This window comes from Melozone crissalis, unplaced genomic scaffold, assembly GCF_028551555.1.
Source record: "Melozone crissalis strain CALT ecotype California unplaced genomic scaffold, PUWL_Pcris_2 ptg000021l_1, whole genome shotgun sequence".
Taxonomy (NCBI): Eukaryota; Metazoa; Chordata; class Aves; order Passeriformes; family Passerellidae; genus Melozone; species Melozone crissalis.
The window spans coordinates 5,599,979-5,617,041 of record NW_026535799.1 but is presented as its reverse complement, the minus strand read 5'-3'; positions in this window follow the sequence as shown (position 1 = coordinate 5,617,041).

The following is a 17,063-nucleotide window of genomic DNA, read 5'->3' as shown; positions in this document are numbered from 1 at the left end:
TCTTCTCGGTCTCGGTGTTTATTAAATGCTTATCTAAAAGATTTTCTCTGGGCCTGACAGAGTTCTGCTCAGCAGTCAGCCATGGGCACACACTGCGAGCCCCCGGGGCGGTCACTTATCTTTATACTCGGAGTTACGTATACAATATTTATCATTTTTCTCCAATACCTTTCACCCTTATTAACCAGTACACTTTTAGTAAGGTCCAATCCCAAAGTGCCAACATCACCACAGAAGATGGAGGCCAAGAAGAAGAAGAAGGAGAAGGGCATGCCCCAATTCCTCCATCTTACTTCTCTAGACCCCCCTGTACAGAAATCTTAAACCCTGTATCTCACACTCCAATTAACTTATCCCTTCACCATTCACCCCAGTGAAATCCTCCTATCCTCATACTGATGTCGTCTCTCGTGTGGGATCAAAGTCTAGCCACCAGACATTTCTGGCAGCATTCCAGGACTCCTGAGCCCCCCAGGGGTGGTCTTGGTCACCCTGCACCCCAGTCCTGAGAGGCTGAGATCCCACATCTCCCCCTTCTGTTTGCACCAAAAAGATCTTTTTCGCTATCCGATTCATCGCATGTTTTAAACATGCAAATATGCATGGGACAACAAGTATGAGGACTAGGAGAACTATTAAAACATAGAATCCTATCTTTAAAATTCCTCTCCAAATGGGAGAGATGTCAAAAAATTCTACCAGTTGATCGATCCATGAACCTGTGATCTCACCAAGCTTATTTATGCTGTCCTTTATATTTTTGATATTTTCATGAATTGACTTGGAATGATCTGAGAGATTCATGCAGCACATCCCTTCGAACTCTTCACACCCATGTCCATGAGCGAGCAATAGATAATCAATTGCTGCTCTATTTTGAAGAGTCGCCTGTCTTACACTACCGATGTCTTTTAACATGTCATCCAATGTGACAGACACAGACCGCGCATGTTTGTTCAACCAACAACCCATGCGGTCAATCTGAGTCAAGGCCACCCCTGATGCTGTCTGAGGTGAGAAGATTGCTGTAGCAATACTCGTTTTCTTGTCCCAAGAAAACATTTTATCATTGCAATCTGCCGCATATTGTTCTATTGATCTTTTTCCTCTGTGCCTTTTCTCTCTTAACATGTTCAAATCAGGCGATAGCATTGAAATTTCCCCAATGCTGCATGGACCTCCCGTGGCATTAGCAGGAATGCCGTGCCAAATTCTGTCCCCGCAAATTAAGAACAGACCCCGCAGCAATTGCACCAGGACTTGGATCGATCCTTTGGTGGTTTTCTTTGTATATTTACACCAAGCTGACGCATTCTTATAGAATTCATGAATGGGAGTCAAATCGATAGTTTTTGCCTTTGTGATCTTTGGAGCTTCAAACTGCATGCAGAGTCTCATTGTCATGGACCCAAAAATCTCCAATTCCTGAGGTTCTGTAGAAGCCACAGGAAGCAGGTGTGTCCAAGCACACCACTCTTTTATAGGATCTTTAATGACCTGCGAAATGTTAATTGCAGAGTGCCCTGGAACTGGCCATTCGTCCACCAGCAATCCAACCATGCATGCTGAAAATGGTTTTTCTGGCCTCGAATGTGTCAGGCAAATACTATCTAAATTCGCTGCCCGAGCTAAAGCCTCCCATACATTTTGCCTTGGTTGACTAACAGGTAAATTTCCCCCACTGCTTACTGCAATGAATGAAAGAATGATGCACAAAGGCATCATGAAACCCATTACTTCGCTTTTATGTGAAAACCCCCAAAGTCCTTAGTTTCTTTTTATTTCTCTTCCGGGTCGTTTTTCGCAGTCTGAGTCTCGACTTCTGTCTGAGTACTCGTCTCTTTGTTTCTTGGATCAGCGTTCTCGTGTTCTCGTGTTCGGAATGGCTTCACGTGCCGCGCCGACACCCACTTCAGACCTCGATCTGTGGAAATACAAGCGAAACCCTTGCCCCAAGTGATTAGTTTGAAAGGACCCTCTATTTGTCCTGTCTCTGGGTTTCTGATCAAAACTAAAGGATTTTCCCTTAGCTTTGCCTGTGTGTTGTTTAGAAAATGTCTCACGATCGGTGGATTAGGTTCTGAGGATGAGCTATTTAGGAAATTCAGCACGTACAGTGCCTTATTTAATTTCATGTGAGGTGTTGCCTCTGGCTCACCCCTTCTCTGTCTGTCCAGAAGGGATTTCAGGGTGTGATGTGTTCTCTCAATGATCGCCTGACTTGTGGGTGAATGTGGAATACCAAACGTGTGTCTGACACCCCATCTTTTCAGGAATCTGTCAAGCACCCTGCCTGTGTATGTTGGACCATTGTCTGTTTTTATCTCCTGAGGCACACCTAATGCTGCAAATGCCTGCAGAAAATGTCGGCAAGCATGGTCGGCTGTTTCCCCAGCATGTGCTGAAGCAAAGACTGCACCTGAGAATGTATCTACAGAAACATGAACATTTTTGAGCCTCCCAAAAGATGGATATTTCGTGACATCAGCTTGCCACAACTGAAGACTTTGCAGCCCCCGCGGATTGATGGCCCCAGTAGAAGAGGGTGGCTGCACAAGCTGACAGTCTGGACAGGCACTAATGATCTCCCTCGCCTGACTCTTTGTGAGACGAAAGGACTCCATTAGCGCTTGCGCATTCTGATGAAAGAACGCATGACTTAATCTTGCCTGCTCAAAAATGTCCGGCAGTGTTTGCAAAATGGGCATTGTCAACCTGTCCGCCCGAGCATTCCCTTCCGCTAAAAGCCCCGGAAGTGTCGTGTGCGCTCTAATGTGTGTGATAAAATACTCTCTTTCCCTGCTCTCTAGCAGTGTTTTCAAGCTTGTCAGATACGAGTATAAAACCTCATTACTGACTTCTTTCAAGAGCGAACCCTCCAATCTCTTGACCACACCCGCAACATATGCGGAATCTGTCACCAGATTGAGGGGTTGTTTGAACAACTGAAATGCTCGGACAACGGCTGCCAATTCCACAATTTGTGGAGAGCCCTGAACCATCCTCACGTCTGATTCCCAATCCCCTGTCGTTGAGTCTCTCCACGTGATCACTGACTTGTGTGTCTTCCCTGAGCCATCCGTGAACACTGTGACCCCGTTCAAAGGTTCTTCACTTATTCGTGGTTTTGCTCTATAGCATATTTGCGATTGCAGTATTCTGTGTTGTGGAAAGTGGACTGTGCAAGTTCCTGGGAACGCTAACAACGCGATTAACAGGTCTTTCGATTGTTGCATTGCCCAATCGAAATAGTCTCGTTTCAGAGGTAACCTGATGACTGAGAATTCTCTTCCTGCCATTGTCAGCAGCCTTGTTCTCGCCTTTATGATGATTTGTGCTGCCATCTCCAAATCTGTGAGAATCGTTTTCGTGGGCCTGTGTGGTAGGAAAATCCACTCTATGATTATCAAAGAGTCCTTTTGTGATTCATCCCATTGGAAGATCAAACCATGGAACTGCATTTTCTTCCCCAGCACTGCCAACTGAAAAGGCAACGATGGAACAAATCGATGTGCCTGCCTTTTCTGTATCGCGTTCGTGATTTTCTCCAACTCTTTTCTCGCTTCTGGCGTGAGTGTCCTGGGAGAACGAATGTCTGTGTCTCCTCTCAAGAGATCAAGCAGCGCTGGAATGTCGCTGTTTGTGATTCCCAAAGCTGGTCTCATCCAGTTGATTTCTCCCAAAAGCTGTTGCAAATCATGCAAATTGTTGACCTTTGTGCTGATCTCCACTTTTTGAGGCTTGTTTTCTCTGAAATTTTCCACCCTAGATATTTCCAAGGCGCAACCTCTTGAATCTTCGAAATGCTGATTTCCAGTCCTGCCTTTTGCACCTCTGCAATCACACAGTCGCGACCTTCTTGCAGCTCCTGTCGTGTTGATGCTGCAATGAGCAAATCATCCATATAATGAATGATCTTCGCCTTCGGAAATTTCTTCCGTGCTGGTGCCAAAGCTCGTGCCACGTACCATTGACAGATCGTCGGTGAATTTTTTAGGCCTTGTGGAAGAACGACCCAATGGTACCGCTGCAGAGGCGTTTCCCTGTTGATACTCGGGACTGAAAAGGCAAATCTCGGAGCATCATCTGGATGGAGTGGGATACTGAAAAAACAATCCTTGAGGTCAATGACCACAAGCTGCCAATCTCTGGGAATCATCGAGACAGATGGAAGTCCCAACTGAAGTGGCCCCATGTCTTCTATGACTTTGTTGATCTTCCTGAGATCGTGTAACAACCTCCATTTGCCCGATAGCTTTTTCTTGATGACAAACACCGGAGAATTCCAAGGGCTGTCTGTTGGCTTGATGTGTCCCTTCTGCAATTGTTCTTGGACCAGGTCTTTCAAAGCACTCAATTTTTTCCGCTCAAGGGGCCACTGATCCACCCAAATTGGATCATCTGTTTTCCATGTCAGCTTCAGTGTGGCGAGTGCTGCAGTGACCCCTATTAAAAATCCATTTCGATCTTCACGCCCCATTGTGCCAAAAGGTCCCGACCCCAGACTGTGATCGGCTTTTGGACGACAAAAGGACGAATGATCGCCGTCTTATCTCCTGGTCCCGTGACAACGACGGAATTCTCACTTTGCAGACACAGAGATGCTCCCCCGATGCCTGAGAGAGAGCCCAATGGCGCGACCAAGCTCCAATTGCGTGGCCAAAAGATGTACGATATTACCGTTACATCCGCCCCTGTGTCGAGCATACCTCTGATCGATATTGTCCTGTCCCCACATGTCAATTGGCACGTGAGCGTGGGTCGATCTCGACCTATGTGCTTCACCCATGTTGTATGTACTTCAACATGCTCTTTCATAGGGAGACCTTCTTCGTCGAAGATTGACATGACCTCTCCAACTGCGTGTGGCGGCAATGCGAAGGCTCTCGCAACCACAGTATGTTCCGGCACAGTCAATGGTGGACGAAGCGCTCTTGCCAAAACTGTTAACTCTGTATTTTTGTCTGCTGAGACAACTGTTGGATAAACAATGAGTCCAAGAATACTGCACTTGTCTTGTCCAATTATCAAGAAATCTTGTTTCTTGTATGAGTCCCCGCGGATACCTGTTGGTATCTCTGCATGACTTTCATCTAGAAAGCATACTAGTTTTGAAGCTGCCAATGCACACTGTGCCCCTGGTGGGAGAAGGTCTGGGTCACTGTGGCATCGACTGAGGGTTTTGCTGAGGGTATCTGCTTGTCGCTCACTGATGACTGCCCTGTCTGTTCTTGTGACACCGCCAGTACTTGTGTCTGGGCGCGCTGGCGATTTCCCGCGCTGAATTTCCCATTTCCCAGATGCGGTAACGGATTTCCTTCCAGATCTGTCCGGGAATAACACTCTTTCACAGAGTGTCTTCCTCTTCCGCACCGTGCACAAATTGGCCTTTCTGCTTTCTGGGCTGGCATTGGTATATGTGTTCGTGGGCAATTCCTTTTCATGTGCCCAGACTCCCCGCATCTGTAGCACTGTCCTCCTTGGGGTTTATTCTTTTTCTGCATTGTCGCAAGAACTTTGTTGACGTTTTCGTCCTGTCGATGGAGTAATTTCTCTAACATCTTCTCCAATGTCTTGTCCTCTGATTGCCCTTCTGAGCATTCCTTTAGCTGTTCTTCCCATTCCTCTTTTAATTCATTCTTCACAATCGCTGCGACGTGCTGAGGTGTCCCCACCTTGCTGCATGCCTCCACCATCTCTGCCAAGGATGGCCGTCCTGGCATGGTGCTAATCACCCGTTGACAATCCGGGTTGGCGTTGCCGAAAGCTAAACTCTCCAAGAGAGGCCTCTTCACTTCTTCTGTTGTCACCTGTCGATCCACGGCTTGCGTGAGTAGGTCGATGAATGACATGAATGGCTCTGTGGGACCTTGCCTGATGCAAGAGAACGGAACATCCGGAGCTCCTGTCGGCGTAATTTGTACGATTGCCAATCGCGCTGCTTCTTTGATGTCATTTAGCACTCTTCATGGAAGCCGCGCTGCTTGTTCCCCTGGATTGTCATCTGGAGGATCCCCTGCTAATTGCCCTTCTGTGAGGTTCGCATTTGGCCCACCTTGATATCTGTTCCACAACTCAGCAAGATATTTTCTCCACCTTTTTTCCCAGATAAGATTCTGTGTGTCAGTGAGGATCATTGCCACAATACTTCGAATGTGATATGGTGTGAGATCATACATAGTGAATGTCCCTCTTAGTAGCTGTTTGAAGTATTGTGAGTTCAGCCCAAAAGTTTGAGCCGCCTTCCCTAAGTCTTTGAGTGTCTCATGACCCATCCTTTCCCACCTTGGATTCTGTCCCTGGGCATCATATGTCACTGGCATTGTCAAATCTCCTGATCCCGGGAATAAATGCTTTTCCTTTGCCAACGCTTTTCTGATTCGCTTCCAATCCATCGTCTTCACCGGCTCTTGAAATCCCTCTTCTTCAGACTCCATTGGGATTTGCATAAATAATGGTGTTGTGGACGTCATCGGTGATTCATCGTGTCTCATTTTTCGCCTTGAGGTTTTTGGCCTTGCTCCTAAATCCGAAAAGGAAACTCGAGGATCCTGTTGATATTTCTTTTTTACTGTATCGAATGAATGCAAGAAGCTTTTTGCTGCTTCTGCTGCTGATAGCATCCATGTTGGGACGCCTTGTGATGCTGTGATCCTTATGACATCTTCTCCTTGTAGCTGTTCTTCATCTGAGCTTTCATCATCTTCATGAAATTCTGAAGTGGATGGATAATCCCTTTGTTGTGTTAACATTGTCTTCTTTGAAGTGCTTTTCTTTTTATATATTGTAGGAAAAAATTGCTGCATTGTTGCAGTCTCGCCACGAGATGGCGCTGTGGCTCCGCCAAACCGACCCGGCATGTCGTGCACTTCTGCCCTCCTGCCACTAGGTGGCGCTGTCACCGGCCTCCCTGGCTCGGATGACGGCGTGAGCTCGACTGCCCCATTTCCTCTTCCGGTCTGGCGTGCCGGCGATCTCATTTGAGACTGTGTTTGCTTGGCTTTTAATTCAGGTAAAAATGGGGCTTGAACACCAAAGCGTCTCCCGTGAAGGGAAGGGACTGGGACTCCGAGGGTATCAACCAGAGGCACCGAGTCCGGAGAGGGTGTGGGGCCCCTCCTCGCCCGGGACGTCACAGGGGATCGGGCCCGCCTCCACCCGCGCCCTACTCTCTGCGCATGCGTGCTCTCCGAGCCGCTCCCTGTGTCTCCCGAGCTGACGTCATCCTCTCCTCCTCGTTCCACCCCCGAGGCCTCCTCCCCTCGGTCTGTCCCTGACTCTGCCTCCTCCTCCTCTGACGCTGTGTTCACTCCTCCCTCCGGTGTGTCCAGCCCGCCTCCCGCCGGCATTCGGGCCCGCCCCGTGATCCGAGCTGACCTCCACACCGGGTCTGACGTCACAACCGCGTGCCTCCTGCGTCTTGCCACGGTGGCCCTCTGGGGCTGTATGGTTTCCCCCAGTTCGCCGCCCGCGTTCGCCGCCCCCGCGCTGGTATGTGACTCCGCACCCCCCGGGTTCTTGCGAGTTTCGCCCTCCACGCGCGTCTCCTCATCTTCTCCCACGCTGCCTGCGTTTGCCGCCGCCGCCGCGTCGCCGCCTTGTCCGCCGCGAGTAAGCGCCCCCCCCGATCCCTTGTTTTCCTCCTGCTCCCCCCCTTCCACTCCTGACTCCTCTACACTCTCTGGGGTTTCAGGACGCTTTTGGGGTTTCTTGCATTTTTTTACCGGGAGGTTTAATATTATTTTCTGCTCTCTTTCCTCGAGAGCCCTTTCCCCCAGCTTTTTGAAGCCAGAGCTAATTTTTTCCCGGAGCTTTGCTCCGCCCCCTCCTCTGAGGGTGCCGCAGTTTTTCCCTGCTTTTCCAGTCTTTTAGACTGCACTGAGATACCTTGTAACATAATTCTTGCTGGTGAGAGTAGCTTTAACGCTGTCTCATCTTTTTTCGTTGCTAAGACATATAAATGCCTATTGATTTCTTGCCAAAACCCCACTTCGAATAACAGGCATGTCTCTGCCAGTGGGTAGTTGAGTCTTGCCCACAATAATACCTGTTTTAATTCTTTCTTTGGGATCCCTTCTGTATATAATTCAGCCACGCCTTGTAAGGCGGACAAGATTTCCCGTTGTTCCTGGGAGAGTGTGGCCCCCATATTTTTGTTTTGGCCTTCTTACCGAATCTGTCGTCAGAGTGGTCTGAAGGCTCCCGATCTCCGTCCAGCAGGTCACGAGAGATGGATCCAGAGGCGCCTTTCTGGTCCCAGTCCAGGCTGCTCTGCTACGAACTGTCTTCGGCAGAAGCTGAGAGATGAAATTCTCAGTGACTGCTGATTTTTGCAGATTCTCCTGGCCGTTTTTTTTTTTTTCTTCTTTCTTTCTTCAGGCTTCTCTCCTCAGGAGTTATCAGTGCTGTCCTCTTGGCTCTTCAGCTCTTCAGGGCTTATCCCCCCCCCGAAAGGTTTGGTGGGAGATAGCCCACGCAGCGGACGCCACTTGTCTGATTTTCGGCTGTTTAGATGGTCTGGGAAGGCCCGAGGTGGCCTTGGGCCGCCCGCGCTCCAAAGGACGAGAAGGGACTTCAGATCTTTTCTCGGTCTCGGTGTTTATTAAATGCTTATCTAAAAGATTTTCTCTGGGCCTGACAGAGTTCTGCTCAGCAGTCAGCCATGGGCACACACTGCGAGCCCCCAGGGCGGTCACTTATCTTTATACTCGGAGTTACGTATACAATATTTATCATTTTTCTCCAATACCTTTCACCCTTATTAACCAGTACACTTTTAGTAAGGTCCAATCCCAAAGTGCCAACATCACCACAGAAGATGGAGGCCAAGAAGAAGAAGAAGAAGGAGAAGGGCACGCCCCAATTCCTCCATCTTACTTCTCTAGACCCCCCTGTACAGAAATCTTAAACCCTGTATCTCACACTCCAATTAACTTATCCCTTCACCATTCACCCCAGTGAAATCCTCCTATCCTCATACTGATGTCGTCTCTCGTGTGGGATCAAAGTCTAGCCACCAGACATTTCTGGCAGCATTCCAGGACTCCTGAGCCCCCCAGGGGTGGTCTTGGTCACCCTGCACCCCAGTCCTGAGAGGCTGAGATCCCACACTAATCTCTGGCTTTTGCCCAGCCTGAGAGTCCAAACTACAGCACTGGTGCCAGGAGGCAGCTGGAACTGCACGGATGAGCTGCAGGGCAGTCTGCTGCCGTGCTCACTGTGCTCCTATGAGAACCACCACGATCAGTTGTTCACTCACCATCTGGGCCCTGTGCCTGTGCTGCTGTCCAGTTCTGCAGCCAGTTGTTCTGCTCTCCAGCAAGGGCTATCTCTGCAGGGCAGTCAGGGGCTTGGTGCAGTTGTGCTGCTGCTGTTCCCAGAAGTGCCCGATGGCTCCTCGCTGCCGCCACCCCACAGCCTGCAGTGCCAAGAGGGAACAAGCAGTGCCTCCTGTGTCAGCCAGCAAATACAGCACCCCTGTGCAGCAGATGGCAGCCAGGAGGGGCTGCCTGCTGCTCCCAGGCTGTTTGCTGCCTGCAGCAAATAGACAGCAGAGAGTCCCTAGTGGCTCTTGTCCCTCCTTTGTGGGTAGCCTTGTGGGTAGCACAGCTTGTGCTGTGATCCCAAGTAGGGTGAGATAAGAAGAAGGGAGCTAGGAGTGATAGTTGAATGCTCTTCTCTAGTGATGCTACTTCCATGTTCAGAATTGACCAGAACTAGCCTGACGTGGCTCTCCATTCACAGTGAATCTAGATGTGTGTGTCTACATCACTGGTGTCAGTGGCTGGGGTACCTCAGTGACATCCAGATTAGCTCCCTTCTGAATATATTTTGAAGTTATCATTCCTCCATACTTTGTGAGAACATGCAAGGTAGCACAAAAACCCTACAGAGTCCAGAGCTGTTCATCTAGATTCTGTGCAATATTTATACTCCATCATTTTAAACATCTCAAATGTTTTCAGAATCAGGGCAGGGTCACTTCTACAATACAGAGATCTTTTACTGCCATACATATATTTACTCAGACCCCTGTATTTCCCCCTTTTCTTTTAACAATTACAATAGTTACAATACACATATCTGTCCCAGCTCTCAGGCTGCCACAGCTCTCGGCTGTCTTGAATACATACATATCCCTAGATGTTCTCAGGCTCCTTTCCTCAAAGGCCATGCTACTCACAGCTCTCTGCTGTCACAGCTCCTTGATTCAAAGCTTCTGCTTCTTTCTTCTACATATCTGTCCCAGCTCTCAGGCTGCCACAGCTCTCGGCTGTCCTATCTTCTATCATGTCAGGGGGGTCCCATACCTTCTCTTGGTGTTTTCTTATGGCTGCAGATCTTCATCACATCGGGGTCACTAGATGTTGTATTCATATTGTTGTATACCATATTTCCAGAATCTCATACCTTCTGGGTGGTTTTCTCACAGCAGCTCTTCACAGAAGTGTTGTTGTTGCTTCTCAATCAGGGCTCCTCTCCAACTCTCCCTGAATGCCAACCCCCCGTTTTATCCCAGCTACCTCCACGGGCTACAGCAGCTGCCCAATTAAGGACATCACAGCTGCAGCCCACTTACAATAACTAGAATCAGGGCAGGGTCACTTCTACAATACAGAGATCTTTTACTGCCATACATATATTTACTCAGACCCCTATAAAACAGGGCTTTTTTTTCATCTGAGTGGAGTCATTTTCAGATAGGTGTTTTGATGAGAAATCTCAGTCTGGAAGCAAGATGCCATTCCACAAAGGTGGAGTTCTCATCTGTGAGGTTTGGCCTGGCTGAATTATGGTTTTCTTTCCCTCAAACAGTACCAAGTTTGAGTAGTAAGTAGCAAGGCAATTCCTGAACAACTTCAGTCAACGGGTGTCTGAATGTGGACTTTTTACCTTGATATTCCTGTCCTTCATGTAATTTGCTTGATGGACAGCATGTTTGGTTTATTTCCCCCTGTGCTGCAATCAGCATTTAAGACAGGAATTGCTCCTTGCTGTCTCTTCATTGCAGTTGCAGAGCTACTTGTACCTGTTCTCCTCTGATAGCAGAGGGGATTTATTTAGCTCTGTCCTGCTCAGCAGTGGCAGGAAAGTGACCACATGCCTCAGTAGCATAGCTACCATCTTCCTGTGCTCATGGAAGAGACAGGTTGATCAGGAGAATTGTTCCCAGTGGGGTTGTTAAACTGTGCATCTAGTCTCCAGGGAAGCAAATGAAATGGGAGCGTAGTTCTGGGATATCTGGCTTTTGTTTTTATCTGTTACTGATTTTCTGAATCCTTCAACTATGGCCCTGTTTATCTGTTCAGATGCATCTGAGCTACTTTTCCAGATTGTCATGCCTGGTTGTAGAGACACTTCTCCAGAGTGATGAGTTCCCTTATTCTAAGATACACATGTCCCATATAAGGAGGCATTTAAACTTGGAAGTAGTGTCTCTCTTTCTCCACAAAGCAATGTGACCTGTGTGCCCTGGCAGCCATCTGAAGATAGGTCAGATGCATCTCATCCTTGGTTTTCCTGAGCGAGCACTGGCAAGAATGTTACTTGCAGATTGTCTGCCATAATGATTATCATGAAGTCCACGTTGTTCTTCAGAGCCTCATGATTTTCCAGCTTGAAATCACATGATTAGGAAAACTGCTCAAGATGTTTTGCTCACAATTAACTTGAAGGTATTGTCTGTGGCTGCAGCTCTCTCCATAGAGAGCAGCAGGCACAACTTTGCCAGGCATTGTCCTGGGGAAGGATGTTAGAAGACCAGAGAAAAGAATGAGAAACAATTCTTATCTTCACTTGCTGCACCTGTTGTTGTGAACATGTGGAATGTGATATGGAGATTTATTTACCAAAGGCTAATTTCTTAATTGGCCACTGGTGATGGTGTTTTGGATTCAATTGGCCAGTCTGGTCTGTCTGTATCAGACTGTCTGTAAGGGCAATGAGGCATGGCATGGCATGGCATGGTATGGCATAGCAATTGATCAGCCTTCTGGAATCATGGAGTCAATGCTAATTATTTCCTCAACAGGGATGCCATGCTACGATAATTATCACCAACAGGTCCTCATTTGGTTTTATTTTCCAGGGTGAAACCTACCTCTGATGGACACCTCCTACACTGTGCAAAAGCCCAGGTCACGTCACCTCCAGCTGTGGAAGAAACGGAGCTGCTCCAGAAGCTTTACCATCTCCTGGAAGCCAAGGGGTTTCAGACAAGGATGGAAGGAGTGGAACTCCTCCTAGACCTGTGCAAAACCAGCCCCCAGCTCATCTCCACTAACATTGTCCAAGTATCTAGGGTATCTTCAATGCTCCTTTCCTTTAGCTCCTTTCCTAAGCCTGTAGCAGCAAAGTTAATTCAGTGTGTCTTGGCACTCCATCCTGGCTGTTTGTCACACGCTGGTCCCTCTTACCCAGAAAAAATTTAATTCAGGTCCAGGCTTCAGGACAAGTTATTTCAGTCCAGCTGTATTTGTCTGGCAGGTGCTTATTGATGCTGTTCATCACATGATGGCAGAATTTTCTGCTGGTGTAACTGCTGCTCTCTCCTACTCCCAGTTGGGTGAAGTGAAGGGAATCCAGCCCCTGAAAGCATGGCAATTGTTCTCTAGACCAAACATGGGTTTGCATAGGGAAGAGAAGTATCAGGCTGGGTTGGTTTAAACCCAGTTGCTTTTTTAAGAATACTTCTATATACTCCATCTTGTCTTACACGGGCAGAGCTCTGGCTACTCATTTCCCTTCTTGTTCCTATTCCTCTTTGTAAAGACAGTGCTCACCCTTCTTGGGGGTCTGTTTTTCTCTTTGGAAAAGGAGGAAAACAGCTAAGGACTCATCTCTGCCTTCCCCTCCCAGTAGCTGCTTTTTCCCTTTTTCCAGGAAAAGGTGCCTGATAATGAGGCTGTCAAGAGACTGAACCTGCTCTAATGAGAGCTGTACAACACATGACATTTCAGAAGTCTACTTGTTACTTAGAGAAATGGTCCAGATCCTGGAAGAGTTGATCATAGCCCTGCACTTCTCCAGACATTGGCTCAGAAACAAACAAAAGAAAACTTAGATCTCCTCCAGCCATAGTTTTGGCAAAATCATAATTGCCCTCAGTACTTGAGGCAACTGTATAGAAAACTGGGCATTGTAAACATCTGCTTCCATTCAAAGCAAAGGTACTCTTTAGCATTAATAAATGGAATTAATTTAATGATTTATAGATGGAGAGAAATAGCATAGGAACTATTTTGTCCCCAGCCAAACCTCTTAAAAACAGAAGAAAATCTTTCAACCAGCATGAGGTTGTGCCACCATTCCAGTGAGTGGCCCACAGGAAAACAGTGAAATTGTGCAAGCAAGTGCTGACCTGACAGAAAGAATCACTTTCATCTTTGACATTGCTGACTGCTACATCCGCTCTTCAAACAAGGACATTTGAATCCAACTTTCATGTTGCTTGTTCTCTTCACAGATTTTTGAACATTTTGTCCTGAGAATATCTGACAGCCACAAGAAAGTGAAGCAGAGGGCGCTGGATGTGCTGGCTGAAATCACAGGGGCCCTGAAAGATGCCTTGAACCCGGTGATCATTGGTTTGGTGGAGGGAATAACAAAGAACCTGAACTCAAAGGATCCCAGGGTTCGTGGGGCAGCTGTGAAAGCACTGGAAGAATCCATTGCTCATTTGGGTAAGGCTGAGCCCTGGCAGGGACTCTCCTCAACTTCGTCTCTGTCTCTCCTGCACAAGAGAGCACTGAGTGCCTTGACAGCTGCTCTTGTCTGTGGAACACTGCAGCTGACACCCACCAGAAGCTGTGCAGGTGCAGTCCTTATGCACCATTCCCAACAGGCTGGAGTGGGATCAGCATTCCCCAACAGTCCCAGGAGCCCTTGGCTCTGTGCTGCTTGTCTGAAGAGCAAGTCCTGGGCTGCAGCTTTGCTACAGTTCAGAGGCAAAGGGAGTTGTGGAGTTTGCTTGGGCACCATCTGACTTCCCAAATAAACAGCTTTGCTGTTGGCATGAAGGGACGCTGACCCACCAGAGCTTCTGCAGAGCAGCCACCTGGGAGGCTCCACATTAGAGGCATTAGCTGCCTATTTTCCACTTTTCTTCTTTGTCTTCTATTTTCAAAGGGGAACTTGTGATGCAACAAGTTCATTTCTTTAGAGCAAAGAGGTATAAACCCAGCTGTCAATGATGCCTTGTTCCACTTGTTGTTTTGCATGGGGCAAGATGGCCAGAGCAATTTCCTACATAGGCAAGGGCTGCTCTAAATTCCTTTGCCACACACATTTATGTCAGCTCTGAAAATTCCGTACTGGGGGAATATGACTGAAAAAAGGAGTGTTGAAGAGGCAGGTCTTCAAGGGGAGTTTCCACTTTCTCCCCCCCAGCTGCTCTGTGATCTCTGACTGTCTGACTGTCTGACTCCGTGCCTTTCTGTGACCCAAGTATGGGGCTCTTCCTTTTTGCTCTGAGATGCAAAACCTTTTCACTGCTTCCATGTGACTGAACTCTTGAGGTCTCTGATGTGAAATGTTTTAACACAGCTCCTGGTACAGCAGACATGTTTGGATATACAAATGTGAAAGGAGAGCTTTTCTTTTGGAATTTAAAACCCTGCCAAGTATGCTGGAAGAAAAGAAGAATAGGATTCAAACATCTGCAGAAATGTGCTTCATTTTATAAAATGGGGTTGGCCCTGCCCTTTCTCCTATGACCTGAGAAAAGTGAGCAGAAACATGTGTTTCACTTGTAGATAAAGTGTCACTGCTGAAAGAGTTCAGCTACCAATGGAATCACCTGAGTGGCCAAGCCCTGCTGGATGTCACCGAGCGTATCACAGGTATGGCCTCCCCTTCTGAGCCAAGAGCTCTTCCCAGGGAGTATTTACAGGGAATGCCTGTGAGCAGACAGCAGAGCAGCTCCTCCAAATCAGGAGGTGCTGAGCTTGTCCCTGCTGCCCCATAGCCAAGGCAGGTGGGTTTGGCAGGTTTTCCCTGGCTGCTGCAGAGCTGGGCAGCATCTGAGATGGGGGCAGTGCTCGGCCGGGGGCTGAGGTTCACTGGGGCATCTCAGAACCACCTCCAGCAAAGGGAGGGCTAAAAATGCCCCAGCTGGCTCCTCTCTGGGGAGCTCAGGGACATCTGTGATCTTTGAGGGGAAATGGTAGCAAATGCTGTTTCAGGGCATCAGTTTGTTTTGTTCTCACAGAATTCTTTTTTTTCTCTTGGAAAGTTTTGAGACTGAACTGTGCAGAGCCTGGGGGTCACAGCTTGGGTCAAAACTCAACAGAGGTATCAGAGGCATGGGTTTAGTGCAAGGCAGCCTCTGGGGGCACAGGGACAGAAGCAGACTGCTGAGGCTCCCTGCCTGTGCTGTCAGAGTGGCCTTGGACTGAGCCTTTCAGGGTGTGCAAACAGTGTCTGCCTGTGTCAGCGCTGTCCAAAATGCTACAAATGCAGCTGATAATTGATTCCTCAGAGGAGCTTGCTGTGTCAGCAAGAGCCAAGGAATGGAAAAATGATAATCTCAATATATAGTAGAGAAGATGATTGATAGCCTTGCTTTAACTGGGGCTAAATCCACTGCTAATTATGCCAACATCTTTGAATGCAAGGTTTAATACACTTTGTGTCTTCATTAGGAATCTCAAAAGGGCATGTTCAGCGATTGGGAATGTCAAAGGCCCTTTAAAGAGCATTTGAAAAATATAGATCTCCAGCAACAGGGCATTTAGTTTAGCAGTTCTTTTGATCTCTTTTTCAAATAAAGGAATTAACCATAAATTAGGACTACTTTAGAAAAAGCAGATGTTCTCTCTGAGATTTAGGAGGACCGGACAGCTGTTCCTCACATTCAGTAGTCACTGATGTCTTTAATTGCATTTAAATTCAAATGAATTCCCATTTTAAAATGCGTACCATAACCCTTTCTTGCTTAGAAGAATTGGTTTTGGGTACTTGCAGGAGCTCTTTCAATGTTGATGTCTGCTGGTGGATTAACAGCATAGAGAAAATGAAGTCTCTTCCACCACAGAATATTAAATTGCTGCTGAATAACATTTTGTCCGATTAGAAAATAAGAATGGTCTCCAGAGCATTTCAGGTTTTCATCTCTTAGCCAAATCTGCCTGTTACAAGGAGCCTGTTGGTAGTAAACATTTGTCCGTGCTTGATACAGTTCAGTTTAGAAAATGGGCAGAGAGATATTTCAGAGACAATATGAGAAAATGCTCATGTTTTGGTTACATTTCAGTCCCCTGTGTAGCATTTTTCTTTCTCTATGCCCCTATTTGAGTGGACATTATAAGAAAAAATGCCATTTACACTGGGAGGGGAAGTGGCATTAAAATGTGGAGATGCCCAAATGCCAAGGCAATGGGGTCTGGGTAGTTGTGTAAGACACCCTGAGGTTTGAAACAGCTCTTTGTTGGAAGCCCCAAAAGCATTCTGCCAAAGACACCAGCTGGTCACTGATGTTTCTCATCCAGCTGTCAGGCAGCAGCCATCTCTGGTGGACTGGAGTTTTAAGGTGTGTTCTAATCCTGCCCTTTGCTGTGTGCCACTGAGCACAGGGAAGAGGCAGAACAGACATTTGGCACTTGACATCAAAGTTACAAAAATGGAATCATCCCTTTTATTAGAAATCTCTCAATTTCCTCTCTATGGTACATTTCCAAATCTTCAGTGTTGGTTTAGACAACTTCTTAATGGAAATCAAAGGCAATTGGACATTTCATTCATTGTTCATGCAGAGATTGTGAAATAATTTAGTGAAGGTAGGAAGTCTGCTACAGGGACAAGGGTTCTGATTGGAGAAATTATTCCTGAGGGGTTGGTGGTTCTGTTTCCAGGATGATCAGCTGCATTTCCCATTTCTGGATCAAGGGGCTCTGGGCTCTATATTGCTGATCTTGGCCAGAGAGGCTGGCAAGAAGCAGAAGCAGAGGTAGATCCTTGTTTGCAGTGAGGCAGGTGGGTAAGGAGCTGTGTCCCTGTCCCGGCAGTGCTTGTGCAGGGGGTTCATGCCAGGAGCCCTGAAGTCGTCCAGCGCGACGCCCTGCCTG